The 21,014-nt window shown below is 37.1% G+C and overlaps 2 long non-coding RNA genes and 1 pseudogene across 3 annotated transcripts in view; 1 reads left to right on the top strand and 2 right to left on the bottom strand.

The window, feature by feature from the left end:
- Positions 1 to 1,144: 1,144 nt before the first annotated feature.
- Positions 1,145 to 17,029, bottom strand: LOC148742964 (uncharacterized). The gene is made up of 3 exons (XR_016001564.1): positions 16,923 to 17,029; positions 7,069 to 7,140; positions 1,145 to 1,215 (listed from the first exon to the last, which is right to left on the bottom strand). It is a non-coding gene; the product is annotated as an uncharacterized LOC148742964 (long non-coding RNA).
- On the bottom strand, positions 10,212 to 11,067 carry LOC148742965 (uncharacterized). The gene is made up of 2 exons (XR_016001538.1): positions 10,830 to 11,067; positions 10,212 to 10,547 (listed from the first exon to the last, which is right to left on the bottom strand). It is a non-coding gene; the product is annotated as an uncharacterized LOC148742965 (long non-coding RNA).
- The window catches only part of LOC148742938 (delta-1-pyrroline-5-carboxylate synthase-like), a 595,352-nt pseudogene continuing 585,521 nt past the window's right edge, over positions 11,184 to 21,014 (top strand). The window contains exons 1-2 of the transcript XR_016001535.1: positions 11,184 to 11,463; positions 11,654 to 11,701. The product of XR_016001535.1 is annotated as a delta-1-pyrroline-5-carboxylate synthase-like (transcript). The remainder of the gene's footprint in view (positions 11,464 to 11,653; positions 11,702 to 21,014) is intronic.

Genomic DNA, 21,014 nt, shown 5'->3' with positions numbered 1-21,014 from the left:
GCAGAATTGGTTGATTAGGTTTGAAAGAGGCCATGCAACTTCTCAAAATAAGATTTTCTGATAGGATTATTACATTTACAAATAACTCAAGAATTCATAGAGTTTTTGCAACGCAGTTTGACGCATTTACGCCCAAGAATTTTGGTAACAATGACGAATCATGCTCGATCTACTGACTACAGTATTACACAAAAATTATGCCGGTATAGTTTATCTGAACCTATCAGTGACCGTCAAATAGCTTCAATGAAAGTCTATCAGGTCTCACTAGTTTTACTGCCCGTCAGTTCTCGATCTCAAGGGCTCTTTGGATCTGAAAACTGGGAGGCCAGTCTCCAAATGTTTCAAAATATGCTAACTAAAAATCATTATCGGTATTACAATTTTTGCCCAAACACATATCTCATTGAGAAACACACCGTCTCTTTGCTCCTTGGAATTGGAATGTTCTCTGCCTAGCATATGACAGAATCGCTCAGACTGGGAGTATATTATTCTCTCAGCGAATAAAGTAGCACGTGTCTCTAGGATATTAAAAGAAACGTCTTGCTATCTAGTCGAATCAGCTTTTTGCTGGTCTCAAAAACCGAAACAGTCACGACGTACAAATTCCAAGAATCAGCAAGATTCCTTTTGTGGGATTGCTGATTTTAGCCAACAAGAGGCTCCAACCAATATTTCGGTAAGGACGGGTGTCCGTCCGCCGCAGTTTAAAAACCAGGCGTCAGTGTATTATGAAGGACAGTGGAGTTGCTGGCGGTTTGGATTCTCCATTCTATCACCTCAAATCGCTTCTAAATGAATTTGTTGCTGGATAAATGGCGATCGCTAAAAGTGCGAGAAACACTTGTACAAATGTAATTAAATGAAAACCTCTGATCTTCGAAGCCCGGTCTAAGACTTCAATAGATGTCACTGTCAGGTTATATTCGTGCGGCACCCAAACTTAATTTATTTCTGACATAGCAATCGAGATTATTCAAATACAACTGAATGAGTTCACCTTTTCTTTTTCACCTTCACATATCAGACTGTCATCGAAATGTCACTGTCAGGTTATATTTGTACAATTCTGCGTGAGACTTTTTCAGTCCCTCCAACGTTACAGCGATAAAGAAAGATTTTATGTCGTTTGGTACTTACAGTATTGTGAGATTTGTAGTCCTGTCGAAAACTCCCAGGGGTAAGTTCTTTAACTGATTATTGGACAAGTCCCTGTCAACAAGAAGTCATCCATCACGTCGGATGGTTAGATTTGTAATGTCAGAGAACACGTAGAACCTTATATGACTCTTACCGGGTGGAGAGGGCTCAAAAAAGCTGCTGATTTAATTTTCACCTTGAAATACATAAGTAAGGATGGGCCTTAACCTTAACAAATTTCAGTTAACTATGATTTCCTATCTCATCTGAGACAAGTAACATTAATCGATTAGGTTCGAAGGAAGGCTTTCTCGATGAATATGAAGTGGGACGCTAGAATGGTTACAATCCCATCGATAAAATTTACGTCGCGGACAACGATAATAAAGCAACATTTTCTAAAGCTCACCAAATACTTGATAACGGATTATTAGGTAAACTGAAGCTTTTCACACATTGTTTTTCACACATTTATTTTTTTCATATTATATGAATAAACCCAACGTGAACAACTGATTCTAAATGGTCCAAGCGAGTTCATTATTAAAGCAAAAGACCACACTTTCTATCGGTTTACTGGCGCAATAACCTTCGCAGGGTATAAGAAGTCGTAAAGGGGTTTACGTCAGCGGTCAAAATTAAAGAAACCTCATGCTCTCTGACTTTCTCAGCCTTTGCTAGTCTTCAAAAGTGAAACAGTCAAGACGGACAAATCACCAGAATAAGCGAGTGTCTCTTTTTTTTCTTTCTTTTTTTTTTTTTTCTTTTTTTTTTTTTTCCATAGGATATCTGATTTTAGCTAATAAGAGACTCCAACTAACATTTCGGTGAGGAAGGTTGTTAATCAGCCACAATTAAAAAAAAAAAACAAAACAAAAAGAACAAAACAAAAAGAAAACAAAACAAAAAAAAAGACAATGAAGTTGCGGCGGTTTGGATTTTCCATTCTATAACCTCAAATCGAATGTGTTGCTCAATAAATGGCAATCGCTAAAAATTTCGAGAAACACTTGCACAAATGTAATTAAATGGCATACTCTGATCTTTCAAACCCGGTCTAACATTTTAAAAAGTGTCATAGTCAGGTTATATTCGTACGGCATCCGAACTTCATTCTTCCTGAGATATCAGTCAAGATGGGAAAGGAATTAACTGGACTTACTGCAATAACTAGAGATTATTCCAATACAACTGAATTCACCTTTTTTTCCTTTTAACCATCGGACTGCCATCATACATTAAGGTAACTTACGAAATTCATAGTCGTGGATTTGATTTTTCATTCACTCTAACAGCATTTATTTGGCATTAGGTCCAATTTTAACATCAAAAGTGAAATCAAGAAAGTCGTCGAAGCTCCTTGTCGCATTGCAAGTGTTCCCAGCAGGTACCTTATCGAGTCCAAGTGATATATTTTGCTTAAGCCATAAATCGCGATAACGTGCTGTGCGCTCTTTGTTACATTGCTGTAGAGATATATCAGTGACATACATCGGAAGAAAAGTACCTTTACGCTGTACTTTTAATCATCTCAGTTGATAGTCTTTCACCGTTAACTGTGGTGAGGTAATTTTTTGCTCTTTGGAATATTTTCTCCATAAAGGTTTTGTAATCGATTTTAATTTGACTCCCCTTCAAGAAGACTTTTTTATTTAGTTGCAGCACAAACGATGTTCATATTTCCCATGTAATGCATCTTTTCGCGCGACCAATTGTAGTTATTGAAGCTAAGAGGACATTTCCACTTCTATGTATAAAACTCGAGTCCCGGAGTTGCCGAACAGAGCATTATGATGAGCTTGAACCATTTTTAAGATTGACTTCGCTCTAGACAGATTTTAAGGAAAAACTATAATAGTATTGCGTAACGGTCTAAGATCCCTAGATCACGGTCTACCTAAGTATCAATTTGATCGTTAAGAGAAAGTTCAGAACGCTACAACTAGGGTAATTGCACAAACTAAGAAATTTGAACACATTACATCAGCTCTCATAGACCTACTCTTGCTTCCTGTATCATTCAGAGCTCAATTCAAAATCTGTTTCTTTCTATTTTTAAGTCGTTAAACTATCTAAGATCTGTTATCTCTATAACCTGCCTCCAACTATGCTCTTCGCCAACGTACACAATCTCTTCTGTTCGTTTCCCGGTCACGTGCTCTAGACTCGGGGGATCGCGCTTTTGCTCATGCTGCTCCTGCCTTATGACATTCGTTGCCTAACGTTACCAACCAGATACTTTAGCCGCGTACCTACTTTTAAGAAAGAACTCAAAACGTTTCTTTTTAGAAAAGCTTTGCTCTCTAGTTTTTGATAAATGATAAGGCACTTTTAAAGAAGCGCATAGTTTCTCGCGTTATTTAAATGGTTTTCTTTTTTTGCTTATTGTGTTAATTTTATTCAAGAACCCATTTAATTACGATACGGGCAGAACAAATTTAAAGGTCATCAATTTCGTCCCTTCTTGCTTCTTTTCCTTCTTCTTTTTCTTTCCTTCTCATGGATTCGTCGATGCGCCAGTTGACATGTGCCTTTTATAGGGGTGGTTGTCTGCAATTTTATAATTTGGCGATTAGTTACATCGCCTTTAAATTACTTTTGATACCGCATGAGTTCACTTCCAGTTTATTCTAGATAAGTGCCGTTCATAGTCTGTTACAACGCTGATGACATGGCTAAAACTGCAAAGCTGACCTCTGACACTTTTTGTTCTTCTGGATATTGTCTATCCGATACCTTAATGTACATCTATTTGTGAAAACACCGTCTCAAAGGAGCTGTTTTGGAATTTGCTCGCTCCGAGGATCGGCAATGTCGATAGCGTCATATCTTGTACAATGCAGGAATAGTTTCGTTGTGCCGTTACCATGCTAATCACCGTTTTTCCCTTTGTGTAGCTCTGTAATTCAATGTGCGGAGGTCCTTATATGCCAATATTCATTCTAGATTCCAGACCGTTGGATTTTGAGACCTTTGGGATGTTGATACAACCATTTTACACAATGACCCACACGCTTCTCTCTGCAGGCTGAATATTTCGTTCATAGTGAGATAGATTTCACCAAAGTTAAGAGGAAACAATCAAATTTGAAGAAAGGTATGTCATGTGTGTAATTGACACTTCCCAATTTGGACATACCATGTGCTTAGTGATCGCCCGTCGAATGTGAGTGAATCTGTAGAAAAGGAAGCCCTTAAGATTGAGACAAGAAAATGATGGGTAATTTCCTATAAGTCGCAGTGCAGGTGAGTTTAAATTTCCTAAAAGAACAGTGATTAGAATGAAATCGTGTCAACCAACTCCTCATGATTGTTGACACTTAGCCCAGCGTAAACTGAGAGTTCTACGTGAAAGTTAAAAATCTCCTCAGTATAGCTTAGCCGTTCCTTATCGATATGTAATAGTTTTGGAGTAATAGATTGGGTTGTCTCAGTTTCTTAAACTTTAGTCATTTTGGTAATATCAATCATCTTCAATTACCATGTACATTATCGCATTGTCGTTACACTGTATTTCTCCGTAGATTTTTCATCGGTCGCGCTCCAAAAAAAAACGACAATAGGAGATATTTCGCTATTTCTTCACAATGCTGTACAGAAATATCAACATTCTGTTAACGTTCTGTTAACATTCTTTACCTCTTGAGGTAATTGTTTGTACCGTTGTCAAGAGGTGTTTCATAAATTAGGCTTTCCTCAAAGTGCCAGGGTGTGACAGTCAAAATCAATTAACAAAATTCTTAACCCAATTAACAAAAGTCATTGATAAGAGTGCAGTGTTAACTCATTTACTCTCTGAATGATTGACACGCGATATCTTCATATAATTTCAAACCCTTCACAAAAGCTCACGACTACTGAAATTGCAACATATGGAAATGGGTAAACTAGCTATTGGGGTTCAGTTGTGATTTGACATCGACATGACAGAAAGTACCATATCACAATTATTTGCCTTGAATAGCACCTCTAAGGTGTGTGTGCTATCTTATTTAAAATGCAGATGTATCTACCCTGTCGAGAGAGGTTTTTTCGATTCTGTAAGTCCTTGTGGCTCCGAACAGCTTCCATAATTTTTCCTGGGTTATGTATATGGAATCAGTTAAAAGCTCGAAAAGATTGTTGTTGAGATCATGGACAGGATTTAGAAGTTAAAGGAAAACTTTTGACCCCTCTCTTTATTTTCTGCTAAAGGATCTCATCATTATGACAGATGACCTGTCTTATACCTCTCCTCAGAACAGTTGAAAATGAGGTTCGAACAAAATTTTATTTTTAGAAATAAAAATGTTAAAGTGCACCTAAACCCAAATTTTTTTTTTCGCTTAACGAAATAAGTTTTGTTTTTTTTTTGAGTATTTCTGTGCAAAAAATTTTTGATTTGCTCAAATCTTTAATTTTCTGTGCCCAGTCAAAATACGGAAAATCGGCCACCATCTTGTCCCACGACCGAGTTTAAAGAGGAATGGCTTTAGCGGGTAATGTGACGTCAAATTGATAACACGAAAGTCTGCATTTCACACATTTTCACTTGTTTGGGAAGGTTGTCGTCGATATTGTCCGAAATATGCCGACTGGGTGTGTTGTATGAGGAATGTATGAAGCGCGATACCCTCTTGCAAATTTCGCACTTCAGCTTTGAATTACGCATCGATGCCTCGTCATCTTTGCTTTAGTTTTTGTGAGAATGGAGTAAAGCACTCTGTTGTGTTTGCTTGACATTTTTCTATGTGAGATTTTCGCGTTGAACCTTTGACGTCACCTCCTCTGAGTCCTGCAATGAACTTCCGGAATATGGTCAAATAATGGCGGACGCGAAATCGTGAATTTAACGGCCCGAAAAAAGATAGTTCTGGGGCTCGGTATAGACAGAAATTTGGCAGAGTATGCGAAGGAGACACACTGAACACAGAAATGACAAAAAATTATGTACTAAAATTTTGATCTCAGGGGCACTTTAAATATAAAGCAGTACTTTTCGCCACTGAAAAGCACATTGAGTCATTTCATACCACGAAATGCATAGCGATAGGTATCGTTTTAACTGCCTGCATTTTACTTTGGTGGATCCAAACTTTTTATTCCCTGCTCTTGAGAATGAGACGTCCCCTAACCCATCAAGCCCGGTTATTGATGTAAAGATATCTGATTAAATAATAAAGTTGAGAGGGTGCCATGGTTTCTTTACTCGAAAACCATCTCTAGCCTCGTTTTGTTCGCCAGTGATAGCGAGATAAATTTTAGCTGGAAGAAATTGGCGTTCGAGCTTTGCAAATGGCGAAAAGGCAGGCAAGTGGTAGGCATAGCTTTGACTTAGGACTCTTAAGACTTCTGACTTAGGATTTTAAACCAATCAGAGTCAGCTTTTAATGAAATTAAAGGGTGCTCTAGTTTAGTCATGGAGTAAAGACCCAATTAATAAGTGCATAATGATTATTAATAGTTATGTGAATATTCACATCAGCATCACTGTTTTGACTCTTGCAGCTTGCTTGTGTTCTGTCGTTTGTTTGTGGAAAGTTTTGCCAGTCTGGCTGATAATGAAGTAAGACGATTGAAGATGTGATGTCGTGAACAAGTTATGCATAGGGCTTGATTTTCATTGGCTCTAATGTTCTAATCAGGAATCATTTTTGTATTGTCATCGGTTTCTGTGCCACGTTGATATTACTTAAGGGCTATGGGGTGTCCTAGGAGAGTAAGTAGTCACTGGTGCAAGAGGGCAGAGATATGTCTAATTCTGCACAGGAAAAGAGCGAAGCGAAGTGAACCAGCGAAACAGATATATCCTGGCGCGGAACTGAGTACTGTACTACATCTAAACATCAGTTAAACATTATATGAAGTCCCTTAATGCGGCTACAGCTGCATAGAGCTGGAGCTCGGACAATCCATTAAATATTAACTTATGAATGCGTTACTTACAGGTGATACAACTTGGAGTTGTAATTGAAGACTCCAGGTGGTAGCTCCTTAATTTGGTTATCATTCAAGGACCTAAGAAATGGAGATAGCCTATTATCAGATCTCTCCTCCATTCCAAGAGTTAGTGGATGTCATTGAGTCCTTTTCACCATTTTTTGTAAAAATCAAGTTCGATAACTTAAACTGGGTATGTGTCAAAGTACCATTTGAAGAGTGTTGCAAATTCTCTCAATGGACAGAAATGAAGCAAATTAGTTGTCACATTCAGTGCATCTGATCAAGATTTTGTTCTTAATATTTTGCCCTTGCAAGTTTAGGTTTTTCAAACTTCTGAACGATATTCCAGACAGAACCCTGCTTTACTTCATTGGAAGTTGCTAAACTCAATCCTAAAAAAATACGTTGTCTCACTGCAAACTTAACTCTTTTGGAATGACATGACTTTGTTAAAAAAAAAGGGGGAAATCAGTGAGACGTTCTTCCTTTTTAGGATTGAGTATGGAAACTTCCAATTGATTAAAGCCGGACTAGAGGAGTCCGATGCATATTATCCATGCCTGAAATAATTTTATTACATCCATCACCGCCGCCCGTTTCATCTGTCACTTGTTCACAAACATACGTTTCAGCTTCGCAAAAGGCTGTTATTGGGAAGCATTTGTCGAAATTTGACCTATTTAGCTGTTTGTTTGCAATTGTATTCGGTCAAACTTTATTCTGTTTAAACCCTATCCGAATTTAACATATTGACTTGCATTCTCATAGAGAAGAAACGTTAGTCAAGTGTCGCACAATACCGAAAGCATGTGCTGAACCTCTTCGAAAAGCGAAAGAAAAGAAAAACGTCGTTGGTAAACACAGTTTTTAAATAGAAAGGAAGTTCACTGAGAACTTAAACCCGAGAAGACTTCAAATATGTGACATGTACCTAAAAAGCCAGGTGCGAAGAAGTGATGAATTCTGAATTTTTGAACGTAATTGCGGCCGTCCATAAAAAGTTTGCTTAAACTTTCTTTCGAGAGGAGTACGATCAATAAAAACATTTGCTGTCAGATGCAATTATTGACCATACAATGCACGATTGTTAGGTCAAGAGCTCGTCAAACTCGACTATTAATGATTCAGTCACAATTAATAGCCCTACTTTCCGCAATTACTAATTGTAACAGAACACGCTTTGCGACAAATAATGGCAAGAAAAGCCCTTTGCGATTAATAATCTTAATTTCAGGACTTTACGCCAAATAATCGTTGAATTTTCCTCTCTGCAAATCAATTTTTAATTTTCATTGTTAAGTTGAACATCATGTCTAATGTTGTGTGCGCACTCTGTTTAAATTTCTGCATCGCACTTATCGTAGTTATTGTCATGTCAAACTTTAAATTAAAGACGCTTAATTTAGTTTTTCAGTTGTTCAGTTCAGTTTCAACCAGGCTAATTAGTTATTGTAATTGCTCACACGTTTTATGCCTCATATATACCTTAGTTACGGAGACAGTCAAGGTATAAGTTTTAAGTTGATTTAAGAGGCTTTATTAACAGTTAATTTTTTTTGCTTGTCTTAAACACTTGTAAGGCCGATTGCGAACGTAGCATCTTTGTACTTTACATCAAATTGTGTGATTAAATACGGCTTTTCCTCTTTATTAGGTCTTTGGTCTTCTGATCGAGAAATAATGGCTACTTTCTGTGCAATAGTTGGCCCTATTTAAATTAAATATCAAGCAGTACTTTTCGTCACTAAAAAACACATCGAATCATTTCTTACCACGAATTGCATAGCGATGGGTAGCCTTTTAACTGGTGGCATTTTACTTTGATGGATCCAAACTTTTTATTCCCTGCTCTTGAGAATGATAAGTCCCCTAACCCATCAAGCCCGGTTATCGGCGTAAAGATATATGATTAAATAGTAAAGTTGAAACGGTGTTATGGTTTCTTTACTTGCAAACCATCTCTAGCCTCGTTTTGTTTGCCATGAATAACAACGTCAATTTTGGCTTGAAGAAATTTGCGTTGGAAATTTGCTAATGGCGAAAAGGCAGGCAAGTGGTGGGCAAAGCTTTCACTCAGTTAGGACTCTTAGGACTTTTGACTTAGGATTTTAAACCAATCAGAGTCAGCTTTTAATGAAATGAAAAGGTGTTCTGGTTTAGTCATAGAGTAAAGACCCAATCAATGACTGCATAATGACTATTAATAGTTTGATGAATATTCACATCAGCACAACTGTTTTGACTCTTGCAGCTTGCTTGTGTTCTGTCGTTCTTTCGTGGAAAGTTTTACCAGTCTGGCTGATAATGAAGTGAGACGATTGAAGATGTGATGCTGTGAAAAAGTTATGTATAGAGCTTGATTTGTATTAGCTCTAATGGCTCGAGTCAGGAATCATTTTGGTATTTTTATTGGTTTCTGTGCTACGCTGATATTACCCTTGCGAAATGGTTTCCTAGCTTTCTAGGATTCCTAGGAATTTCCTAGGAATTTCTTAGGAGTCAGTGGAATTTTCCTAAAAACATTTAAGCTCTCTAGAGGTGTGAACAAACATTACTAGGTTCCTAAGAATTTCCTAGGAAATTCCTAGGAATGATTACAGGTAGAATTTACATAAAAAAATAGATTCTTGATCCTTGGGAAATTCTTAGGAATTTACTGGGAAAAATTATTTTTTAAAATAAAACCTTAATTTTTAAGAATTATACTTGTGAGTTTAGCTTTTGAAAGAAAAGTGCCATTTTAGATGTTTCAAAAAGTCACTACTTGCAATATACCACAAATTTTTTTTATTTTGCATTATAATTTACAACTCATAATTTTAAAGCAGATATTCTTGAAGTTTATACAATTTCCAATAAAACATTAATTTTTTATCCTTCAATTGCATATCACAATACATTGAAATAAAAATTTACTGTAGTAAAGAATACAAGCAGAAAACTAAATCAAATGCAATTCAAGTGGGATTTCAATCCATGTGTTTGGTGCTCCAGTCAGATAATAAAAAATGCTATACTGCAAGGACAGCGACTTTGACCACACTGAAATACAAAGTTATATCAGCCTGAGGCATCCCTGAAAAATGGTTTATCACAATGTGTAAGATTCAGCCAACATAATTTTGCACTGTCTCCTGATTTATTCCAATTATATGGTGAATTCTACATACTTTCCATTTAAAGTAAACTTAAGTTCAATATAGATAGTATCAAGTATCAATTTATTTGCCAGATTAGAATATTTTATACAAAAAGCTTAAGAACATATCTTTACTTAAATATTATAACAAGGAAGTCTTATTTGAAGCGATGGGAAATTTCAAATCTGGCATATTGAGACTTAAAAAGTGATATTTTCTTATATCTAACCACAGACAGCATTAAAGTTTGGAAATCTTATTATAACATGGTTTCTGGAATTGCCATTTAGAAGCATAATCTTCTCCAAAATTTCAGTGACACTCTTTGCTTTCAGGTCAGACCTAAAACATTGAGAATAAGAAATATCAATGCGATGCTTCTTTTCAAAAAGTGCTAGAGGAATAAAAGAATAGTTGTAGGTTCAGAAGGAACAGTTGAGGAAGAGAGGATTTTGAAACTAATTTCTTGAGCTTAATTGCCATTTTTATAAAAGAATTGCTTAACAATTCTATAGTTTTTTTCGTACTGGTTTTGAAACTTACAAGCATCATTGAAGCTTGAAGTGCATTGAGACATTGTGAAAAGCGCTATATAAGCTTAAGCATTACATTACATTTTCTTACCCGGTCCAACGTAACGATGCACAGAGCGCATGTGATTTTCCATTGTCTGTTGTCGTGAGAGAACACGTTTACTAGCCGTACATTCATACTTCTCTTGGCCGTTAAGTTTGAATAATTTGTAAATTTGATGTTCATTCCCATCCATGGTTCATACTAGCAGGCGTTAACACTAACTTTAAAAGTCATTTATCGCTACTTCGATCACCGTTCATAAGATGGCGACCATGGCGCTGAATGGATCACACGATCACTAGTCCCAGTCTTTCATGAGCAAAATCTTCACATGACCGACACATGACCAAGTATAATCCAATAAGGTGAAGTTTCCAGGCTTGCCGCTCAATTCAACGTTCTATTCCGCTCTACAACGATCTTTACTCGAAAGTTTTGTGCGTTGCAGCTGAGTCTTGCTGTGTTCTTCTCTGATCTAAACGTTTTAAAGCGTTCGCAGCGTTATGTGGGTTCTGGTCGAATGGATCGAAGAAGGTCATAGCATAAGCGTCTTAAAAGACAAAGACATAATACTTTATGGAAAAGAAATCGCAACACGAATAGAATAATGTCGTGGAATTGTCGCCATACGAAGTAAAAGAGGGCACTCAGATTTTCAAGGCGAAAGTTATTTCTGTTCATAGTAAGTATTACACTTTTATTTGGTTAATCGTTGTCATATGTATCATTTCTACTTCTATCGATTGATTGCAGAACATATGAATAAATATGTAAGAATTTTAAGCTTAGCTTTAAAAGTAGCTTTTCTAAGTTTCATTAGTTTAAACTGAATATAATGGTAATAAATGCTTCTTATTTGTGTCATTTTAAAGGTACTAAAGGTGAAGCTACAAAGCAAGAACTTAGTTTGCTTGTTCCAGGTAATTTTGAGTTAAAGGCTTTTCATAACTTTTGCACGTGTGACGAGGCGAAGCGCCATTTTGCGGGGTGACGACGTTACAGCGGACCAATCCTTTTCCATCCCCCTAGAAAAAAGCATTTCTGCTTTAGAGTACACTTTAAAGCTTTTAATAGCCCATAGTCTTTTTGTATGCCTAGATCATTTGTGAAAATTCACATCACTTTTGGTTTATTTATACGACAAAGATCCAATATAAAACCTTCGCAAATTATATAGGAACTGTCTCAGAAGATATTGAAAGCATGAGAGACACCAGCGTTGCAACTTTATATCAGAAGTCACTGTTTATATGTAGCGATTATTCGCAGAGGGTGAGGTGAATATCGTTGAATAATCCCCGAGACGAAGTCGAGGGGATTATTCGACAATATTCACCGAGCCTGAGGTGAATAATTGTTTTAGTATAATTTCAGAGCTGAACAATAGAGAATTTTCAAAAGTCATAACATTTTAGTAACATTTATTAACATTTTATTTTAACATTTTATATAAACCGCACAGAGCGGTTTATATAGCGTCTTAGTATGATTTCTGAGCTGAGCAAAGAGTTCCAGCCATCTGATTTGTCGAGCAGTTCCTTATATGATGCTATATAAACCGCCCCACGCGGTTTATATAAAATGTTAAAATAAAATGTAAATGTTACTACAATGTTATGACTTTTGAAATTTCTCTGTTGTTCAGCTCTTAAATTATGCTAAAACAATTATTCGCCTCAAGTTCGGTGAATATTGTTGAATAATCCCCTCGACTTCGTCTCTGGGATTATTTGATGATATTCACCTCACCTTCGGCGAATAATTGTTAAATAAGGAACCGCTCAAGCAATCAGATTGCTGGAAACTCTTTGCTCAGCTCTGAAACTATACTAATTAACAATTAAAATGATATCACATAAGAATAACAATCTTAATTAGTTCAGATGCCAAAATAGCATTGACATGTTTGTTTTGTGCACGCATTTTATCAGCCGGAATGAAAACATGCTCCACTGGAAAATAATGATTTTGCCAAAAATGTATATTTTGATCCAAACTTTTCAAATTGCATCAGCCTTGCACGATTTCTGATAATTGATATATGTGAATCCTAAGTTGTCAATTTATTAATCCTTTGAATGATCTTTTACTGTTTGTTTTGCATTCCAAGTAATTTTGTATATACATGTACAATCTATAGTAACAACAAAAAGTATTGTTAATTATAATGTTTATTTGAGTTGTATATAATAAATTCAATTCAATTCCTATCATATGGTGTTGTATGTTTTATGCAGTTAAGTGCAATTTAATGGAGTTGACAATGTGGAGCACAAGTGCTACCCGGCGCAGTCAGCGGTCTGGCATGCACCTGTATTCCTTTTGTTCTTGGTCCACGGGGCGTTGTTCAGTTTTGTTAGTGTTTTAGTCAGTGTTTTTCTGAGCGTTAGCATTTTTCCCTGTTTTTCTCCTTCTGTGTGGGGGCTCATGGCTGGGTCGCCTGGATTTGCCATCCATGGGAGCAGTCTTCATCTAGGAGCTGGCTGCCAATAGTGGAAGCTCCTGGATGTCTCAGGCACCCTACCTCCACTTTGTGGGGCAGTTGTTAAAGTGTCTATATTCTATTTTTCCTATTTTCCTAGGAGTTTCCTAGGAATTTCTTTGGGGACCTAATCTTGGTCAGACAAAAGTGAAATGTGTATCCTAAGAAATTCCTAGGAATTTCCTAGGATTTTTTTCGAATTTTAATTTTTTCACTCCTAGGAATTTCCTAGGAAATTTCTAGGAATTCTTTGAATTCTTCGTCCCAATTTACTGTGAAATTTCACACCTTATTCCTAGGAATTTCCTAGGAATATTCTTAGGAAATTCCTAGGGAAATCTTAGGATTTCCTAGGAATTTCCTAGATCTTTTCGCAAGGGTACTTATGGGCTATGAGGTGTCCTGAGGGCCTAAATGGGGTTTAGTGTTTGGTGTTATTTGCCCATATTTTTTAGTGTTTACTGTTTCCCACGCACGAGATTACTGTGTGATGGATGTCCTCCCCTGTGTGGGATAGGAGGGAAGGTGAGATCGTTACATGGACTGAAGCGACTGCCAAGGGTGCCTGATAATGCTGACGTCCGATCTCAGCCTTATCATTGTAACTAGACACGTTTGTTGTGTAGAGTTGTTAAGACTTTCTACTTTCTACTTTCTACTTTCTCTCTCTGTTAAATTAGCCATATTTTTAACCTTTACTGTTCTTGAGAAAAATACTGTTTGGTGTTTGAAAGGAAATCCCAAAGTTTTTTTGGAATTTTTAAATCTTATCTAGTCTTTTAAATTCTGCAAAAAAATCAAGAAAATCACTCGCGAATAGTGAGCCAAAGCTGAAATGCTCTTGTCTACATTCTGGGGAGTACTAGGACGAATTAGTGTTTACGAATGTAAAGGGAAATGGCGGTAAGAAGGGAAACAACAAAGAAAAAAGAGGGAGCCCTGCTTGCAGCTATATATTCCAGTACGCCATCGTGTACAGGAGTAACATTTCAAAAGGATGCTCAGGACACTTCAGGGACAGGCAATGAAGAACGAGTCGACCAGGATACAAATATTCCACGAGCTATAGACGAAGTACCGAGAATCACTTTTGTTGACGAAAGCATTCTCGGAGTTGTCGCATTTGGTGACGTGACAGACCTCCCCGAGCAAGAGGATGAATTCGACACCGACTCGGAGAGCGATGCGGACAATGCTACAGACATAACGTTCAGCACAATTGGTCGCGCCATCCACGCTCATTTCCGCCTGAATCTCTAGAAACATCTTGGTAAAAGAAATAGTCTGTCATTGCATTCATTACTAGTCAAATTTAAACACTCATTTATGTTGGAAATTGGCCGAGAAACCTCTTTGATACGATAAACATGGGCCGAACATAAATATTTCCCCTTTTAGGCCGTGGTTTGTTTGGTTATAGGCAAAAAAATAATGTTACAGTGAATTTTCTAATGTTAGTGTTAAAATTACTAAAATCACTTTCTGAGTGCGTATGGAAATTTTAGCGAAATATTTTAAGGGATAACATACGTCGTTAAATAGCTACAGTAGGCTGAGGTACTGATTGGAACCCAAATCCCAATAGCAAGAATAATAGTTTAGGTGCGCATTCAACATTTTGTTTTGTTTTGTTTTGCGTTTTGTTTTGTTTTGTTTTTGTTTTTGTTTCTCTTTTGTTATATTTGTTTTTCCACCTTGAATGGCTATCTTTTCTTCGGTGCTAAAGATGTCTGACTGAGCATTCCTTGAACCTTGCAAACCATCTGCACCCCTGATACATTTTGGTCTGGTACACTTATTCTAGAGTATTTGACATTGAGAAAATGCCAACTTACTGCAAGTGGTCTTTAACACTAAAACGAAAAGCCCAACTGCGCAAAACATACATAAGCAGTACATTTCGCCATTGAAAAGCGCAGCGAATCATTTCTTACCACGAAACACATGTTGATATGTCGTCTTTTAACTGCGTGCATTTTAATTCGGTGGATCCAAAGTTTTTATTTCCTGCCCTCGAGAATGATAAGTTCCCCAGCCTATCGAGCCTGATTATTGTTGTGGAGATCTCTGCTTAAATAGTAAAGTTGAGAGAGTGCCAAGAATTTAAGATTTGACTAAAGTTTTTAAACCACTCAAAGTCATCTTGTGATAAAATTTAACAGAAACCTAATCTGTAAGTGCGCAACGATTACTAATATTTATGTGACTATTCATAACAGCATAAATGTTTTGATTCTTGCAGGTCCTTTGTGTTCAATCCATTTTTTGTGAAAAGTCTAACCAGTCTTGCTGATGATGAAGTAAGGCGATTGGACACGTAATGTTGTAACCTGTTATATCTAAGGCTTGATTTGTATTAGCTTTAATGGTTCGAGTCATGAATTATTGCCTTATCGTGCTCAGTCTCTTAGCCACAGATATCAATAATATAACGTGCTAGTGAGCGTTCTAAAAGAGTAAATAGGAACTAGGACGAGGGGACAGAAATTGATCTATTTTCGCACGGGAAAAGAGAGAAACCAGTAACTACAGTTACCACCTAGCCTGTTACGGGACTGAGAAGAGAGCACTGAAGTAACATCATTTCAAAATTTTTATGAATTCCCTTAATGCAGCTGAGGCTGCATGGAACTGGAGTTTGGCAAAAAAATTACTTAGATCAATTTTTCAAATAGCCAACTTTTTTCAGTTCAGCATATGCACTCATTGTATGCAAAAAGTCCAAATCATTCAATTATTTTTATCATGATTGCTCGCGTCGAGGGAACCACATGGAAAGTGTTCCTATGACTTGTTTTGAAACTAAATGAGATAAGTTAGTTACGATTGAAATCGCATTTCTGGTAAATACAAAGCCGTATTTGAAGATTAAGGTAAATTTGGCCTTCAGAACAGTTTTTTAGAGGTATCGTAGTGATATTATAACTTTTGATCAGGTGATGACATGGGTTGAATAAATTAGATTAATAAAAGTAAATAATGTCCCTTCAACAACTTTTTTGAAAGGTGTGGTACTGATGACAATGAGAATGGTATTTGAATCAAAATTTGGAATCGCATTGTTGGTAAATGATTTGAGTCAATTCAGATGTTTTAAGCCTGTGATGGTATCGGTATTAGTCCCTTAAAATTTTGTGTCGTGGAGCACGCAATGGTAGTTTTTCACGCAAAACTCTTGCAGTTCCAAAAATCGAATGAATAAATTGTTACGCAGTTTGTTTGATGTTTTGCGTAAACGTTCATTGGGGTTTTGAAATTATTTTTCTTTTTTTTTTTCTAGAATAATTCGTTGTCAATGGTCATCAAGATGTGTTCCCTTATGAAAACGAAATAGATGTCCTCAAAGAGCGGAATTCGTCACCTATCATGATTAGAAATCTTATTTAAGTATCCAGAAACTGATGAGAAAAGACACCTGCCTCTGTTTAACTCACACGCTCTAACAGTCATGCCACTCTCTTTTAATCGCATATTAAGGCTATCGGAGACCCTTGAACTTAAATACTTCAAGACCCAGCTTTTAACAAAAACTGTAGCTTTACAAACTCTTTCTGATGCAAGAAACCAAAAAAGGAGCTTAACATCAATGTTAATGAAGAGATCTTGAGGTCATATTCTAAACAATCCATCAAACATTAACTTATGAATGTATAACTTACAGGTGAGTCAACTCGGAGTTGTTATTGAAGACTCCAGGTGGTAGCTCCTTGATTTTATTTCCATTAAAGTACCTAAGAAATGGAAATAACTAAGTTTAAGATATATGCGTTATTAACCAAGCGTGAGGTCAAGAGGGCTGGATATTGGCCGAATTCTGTTTTTGCATTTTCATTGACCGAGATTTTAAAGAAGTGCCCAGGCGTTAATTCGAGGAAGTACGTTAAACAGAACTAGTTGATTTGGTTTGACAGAAGCCATGCAACTTCTTAAGATATAATTCCCTGATAGGATTATTACATTTACAAATAATTCAAGATTTTTGCAACGCAGTTTGACGCATTTACGCATAAGTAATTATGCCGGAATCATACTCGATCTTCTGACAACAGCATTATACACAAACTTATGCTGGTATAATTCATCCGAGCCTATCAGTGACCGTCAAATAGCTTCAATTAAGGTCTTTCAGATCTCACTATTTTTACTGCTCATCGGCTCTGGATCTCGAAGACTCTTTGGATCTACAGACTGCGAGGCCAGTCTCCAAATGTTTCTAAATATACTAATTTTAAAATCATTCTCAGTATTACAATTTTCACCCAAACACATTTTTATTTTATTGAGTGACCGTCTTTTCACTCCTTAAAAATGGAATGTTCTCTGCCTAGCATATGAGAGAATCGCTCAGACAGGGTGTATATCATCTCCTCAGCGAATAAAGTGGCACGTGTCTCTGGGATTTCAAAAGAAACGTCATGCTATCTAACTTTTTTAAACTTACTCAACTATTTGCTAGTCTCCAAAACCGAAACAGTCATGACGGACAAATTCCAAGAATCAGCAATATTGTTTTTGTAGGATTGCTGATTTGAGAAACCAAAAGGCTCCAACTAGTATTTTGGTAAGGACAGGTGTCAATCAGCTACAGTTTAAAAACGACGCGTCAGTCTATTAAAAAGGACAATGGAGTTGCCGGCGGTTTGGATTCTCTATTTTATAACTTCAAAACGCTTCCCAACGAATTTGTTGCTGGATAAAGGACCACCGCTGAAAGTGCGAGAAACACTCGCAGAAATGTAATTAAATGATAAACTCTGATCTTGGAGGGCCAGTCTAAGATTTCAATGAATGTCACTGTCAGGGTATATCCGTACGGCACCCGAGCTAAATTATTTCTGAGATGGGGATCAAGAGGGAAAAGGAATTCACTAGACTGAAACGAATCGGACTGTTATCATGTATTAAAGTAACTTATGAATTACATAAGGTCGTCTATTTGAGGTTCCATTTACCTTAAAAAGCAATTATTTGGGTCTTGTTCCAGTCTAAATATTTTCAATAAAATCAAGAAAGCCGTCGAAGCTCTGCGTAGCAGTGTAAGTGTTTCCAACAAGTTCTTTATCGAGTTCAAGTGATGTTTCGCCATAAATCGCCGTAACCTGCTGTGCGCTCTTTTTCATATATTGTCTGAGATCCCTATATCGCGGTCGACACATACCGAACAGACGGTGTGGTTATCATTTCTTGTGATAGTCATATCCAGTGTACGGTTACAATCAGTGATCGCCTCAGGCAGGTCTACGTTCAATAAGACATAGTTCTAGAAACTACAAAGCTCTGTGAAAATCACCTTTTTGATGTACTTTTTACACACCAAACGAGAAATACGATACTTTTTTATCGGTTTCTCTCGCCTTGATGAAAGCTGAAATAAGTGCCAACTTTCTTGACAAAAAGTGGATTGTTTTCCGGAAAATTTAACCATTGGGATTCAACAATCCATAACAACCAGGCTCTAAACTGTTACATAGAGTTCGTACTACAAACGTTTATGGTGCAGACTTTCTCGTCTTCGTTTGGTGGGGAGATAGGGTTTGTGAAAAGGGACTGGGGGCTTTGGGGCGAGGATGTAGAACTAGACCGGCGGTGTTTTATCGCTCGCCGTGCGTTGACCCTTTTTCTCCCCCGACTTTATATTTTTAATTTGCAAGTAGTGAAATTCTGCCAGAAACCACCTCAGTCCCTCCCATTACTCACCTGGATGTAACAGCAGTAAATAAATATTTACCTTGGTTGGTACTTACAGTTCTTTGAGCCATGCAATCCTTTTAAAAACTAACAGGGGTAAGGTGAACTGATTATAGGACAAGTCCCTATCAACAAGAAATAATTCCATCAGGTGGTTAGATTTACATTGTTATATAATACTGAGAACTTTACATGACCCTCACCGGGTGGAGAGGGCTAAAAAGTTGCTGATTTAATTTTCACTTAAAAATAAATGGTAAGGATGGGCCTCAACGTTACCAAATATCAGTTAAATATGATTTACTATCTCATCTGAGACAAATAACATTGCTCGATTAGCTTTGAAGGAAGGGTTTTCGATTAATATGAAGGACTCTCCAAACAAATAGCCATGATAAAACTCTTTGGTAAAAGTATCACATAGAAAGATAATTCACGATTTCTCTAAATCGGTGAAAATTTTGACTTTTATGATTTTCAGTTATCAAAAAAAAAAAAAAACTCTATGTCAGCGTTAAGGATGGTATGCCACTCATACTGGTGTATCACAAACCAATCAGATTGTCTCAAGAGGGTATGTATCACGTACCAATCAGATTGCCGCATTTTTGGTGTATCACAAACCATTCAGATTGTCGCATTAGAGTATGAATCAAGTACCAACCAGGTCAGAGAACTGGGGTATGCTTGTACAAATTAGAATACTGTCCCTCATGCCAATCATGTAAGGAAATTAGGGTACCACAATAAGTTGCGAAGGAATCAACCCAACTTTGACACACGTCAAGATTAAAATTAAAGAGAATCGTGAGCTGATCTAGCTAGTGTAATAGTTCATGTCCTTCGTGAGGACTTTTTTCGCTATGATTAGTCGGGATTACAAAGGTCGTCTGGCCGAAATTTTCCTACCATTCGCAAGTTAAAACATGTTTTGTAAACCGGTCCTTTGCATCAATGATATTCGAATGTTAATCTTCTTTTTGCCTCCTTGTTGCTCTTTTTGCAAAGGTTTAAAAGACCACTAAGTTATTTCGAATTTCTGCGTCGACTGCCTTAGTAAATATCCGTTTCTTTGCTTCTGAAAGTTCTCCATGAATTAAACGTTGTACTTCTGAGTGGTCCAAGCGAGTCCAATATTAAAGCAAAAGACCGCACTTTCTATCGATCGGTCCACTGGCGTAAAAAGCCACGCGGAAAGAAAAAAGTCGTAATGGGGTTTACGTCAGCGGTGAAACTTTATGCCCTCTAACTTTTAAAACTTTCTCAGCCTTTGCTAGTCTTCAAAATTAAAGTGAAATGGTCAAGACGAACTAATTCTGAGAATCAGGTAGATTTTCTCGCCGGAATGCTGATTTAGGGCTACTGTCAACAAGATAGAGTGCAGAGAAACATCGTCCCATGTTGCGCTTGTATAGAAGAAACCCTAATACATTTATACATAAACTTAGAGTAGCTAGCGAGCTAAAAAATAATGATGATAATAACAATAATAATAATAATAATGGTGGCAAGTATTGCAGATGTGGAGTTTATCCGTTAAACTAAAGTCCGCGCCTATAGAAAGTAAGCCAAGTTCAGAGCGCCAAAGCCTATTGCGAGAAGTGATTAGGACACTTTGCTGTGTGTCGAGCAGTTTTGCTAGACTGTGAAGTGTCTCTGAATTGGAATTTTCAGCTACATTTAATTTTGTTGGATTTGTGAGTTGATTTATTATGGTAGAAGGACGACTACATCACCAGGCAAGCGAAAGGTTGTGGTGAAGTGAGCAGATGAACAGAGATTTGTTGGAGTGTTAAAAGATGGCCTTGGAATTGGTGAAGTCGGACAACCCACCACGGTTGGAAAGTGGGAGAAAGATGGGTTACATGCAAGCGATGCGAGCTCAGTCGATAGAGAAGGGATATGGTAATTTGGCTTTGACCAAACAGAATTTAAGGGATCAGGCCGCCAGACTCGAGAAGTTTGTCGGTAGTGTTGTAGATACGGTGCGTGCAGTGATCGTACGAGGCGAGCCAGCGCAAAGTAAACCGAGTTTATTGGAAGATTTGAATCACTGCTGAGAT

Source organism: Stylophora pistillata, chromosome 1 (genome assembly GCF_964205215.1).
Source record: "Stylophora pistillata chromosome 1, jaStyPist1.2, whole genome shotgun sequence".
Taxonomy (NCBI): Eukaryota; Metazoa; Cnidaria; class Anthozoa; order Scleractinia; family Pocilloporidae; genus Stylophora; species Stylophora pistillata.
This window is presented reverse-complemented; position numbering and strand designations above follow the sequence as displayed.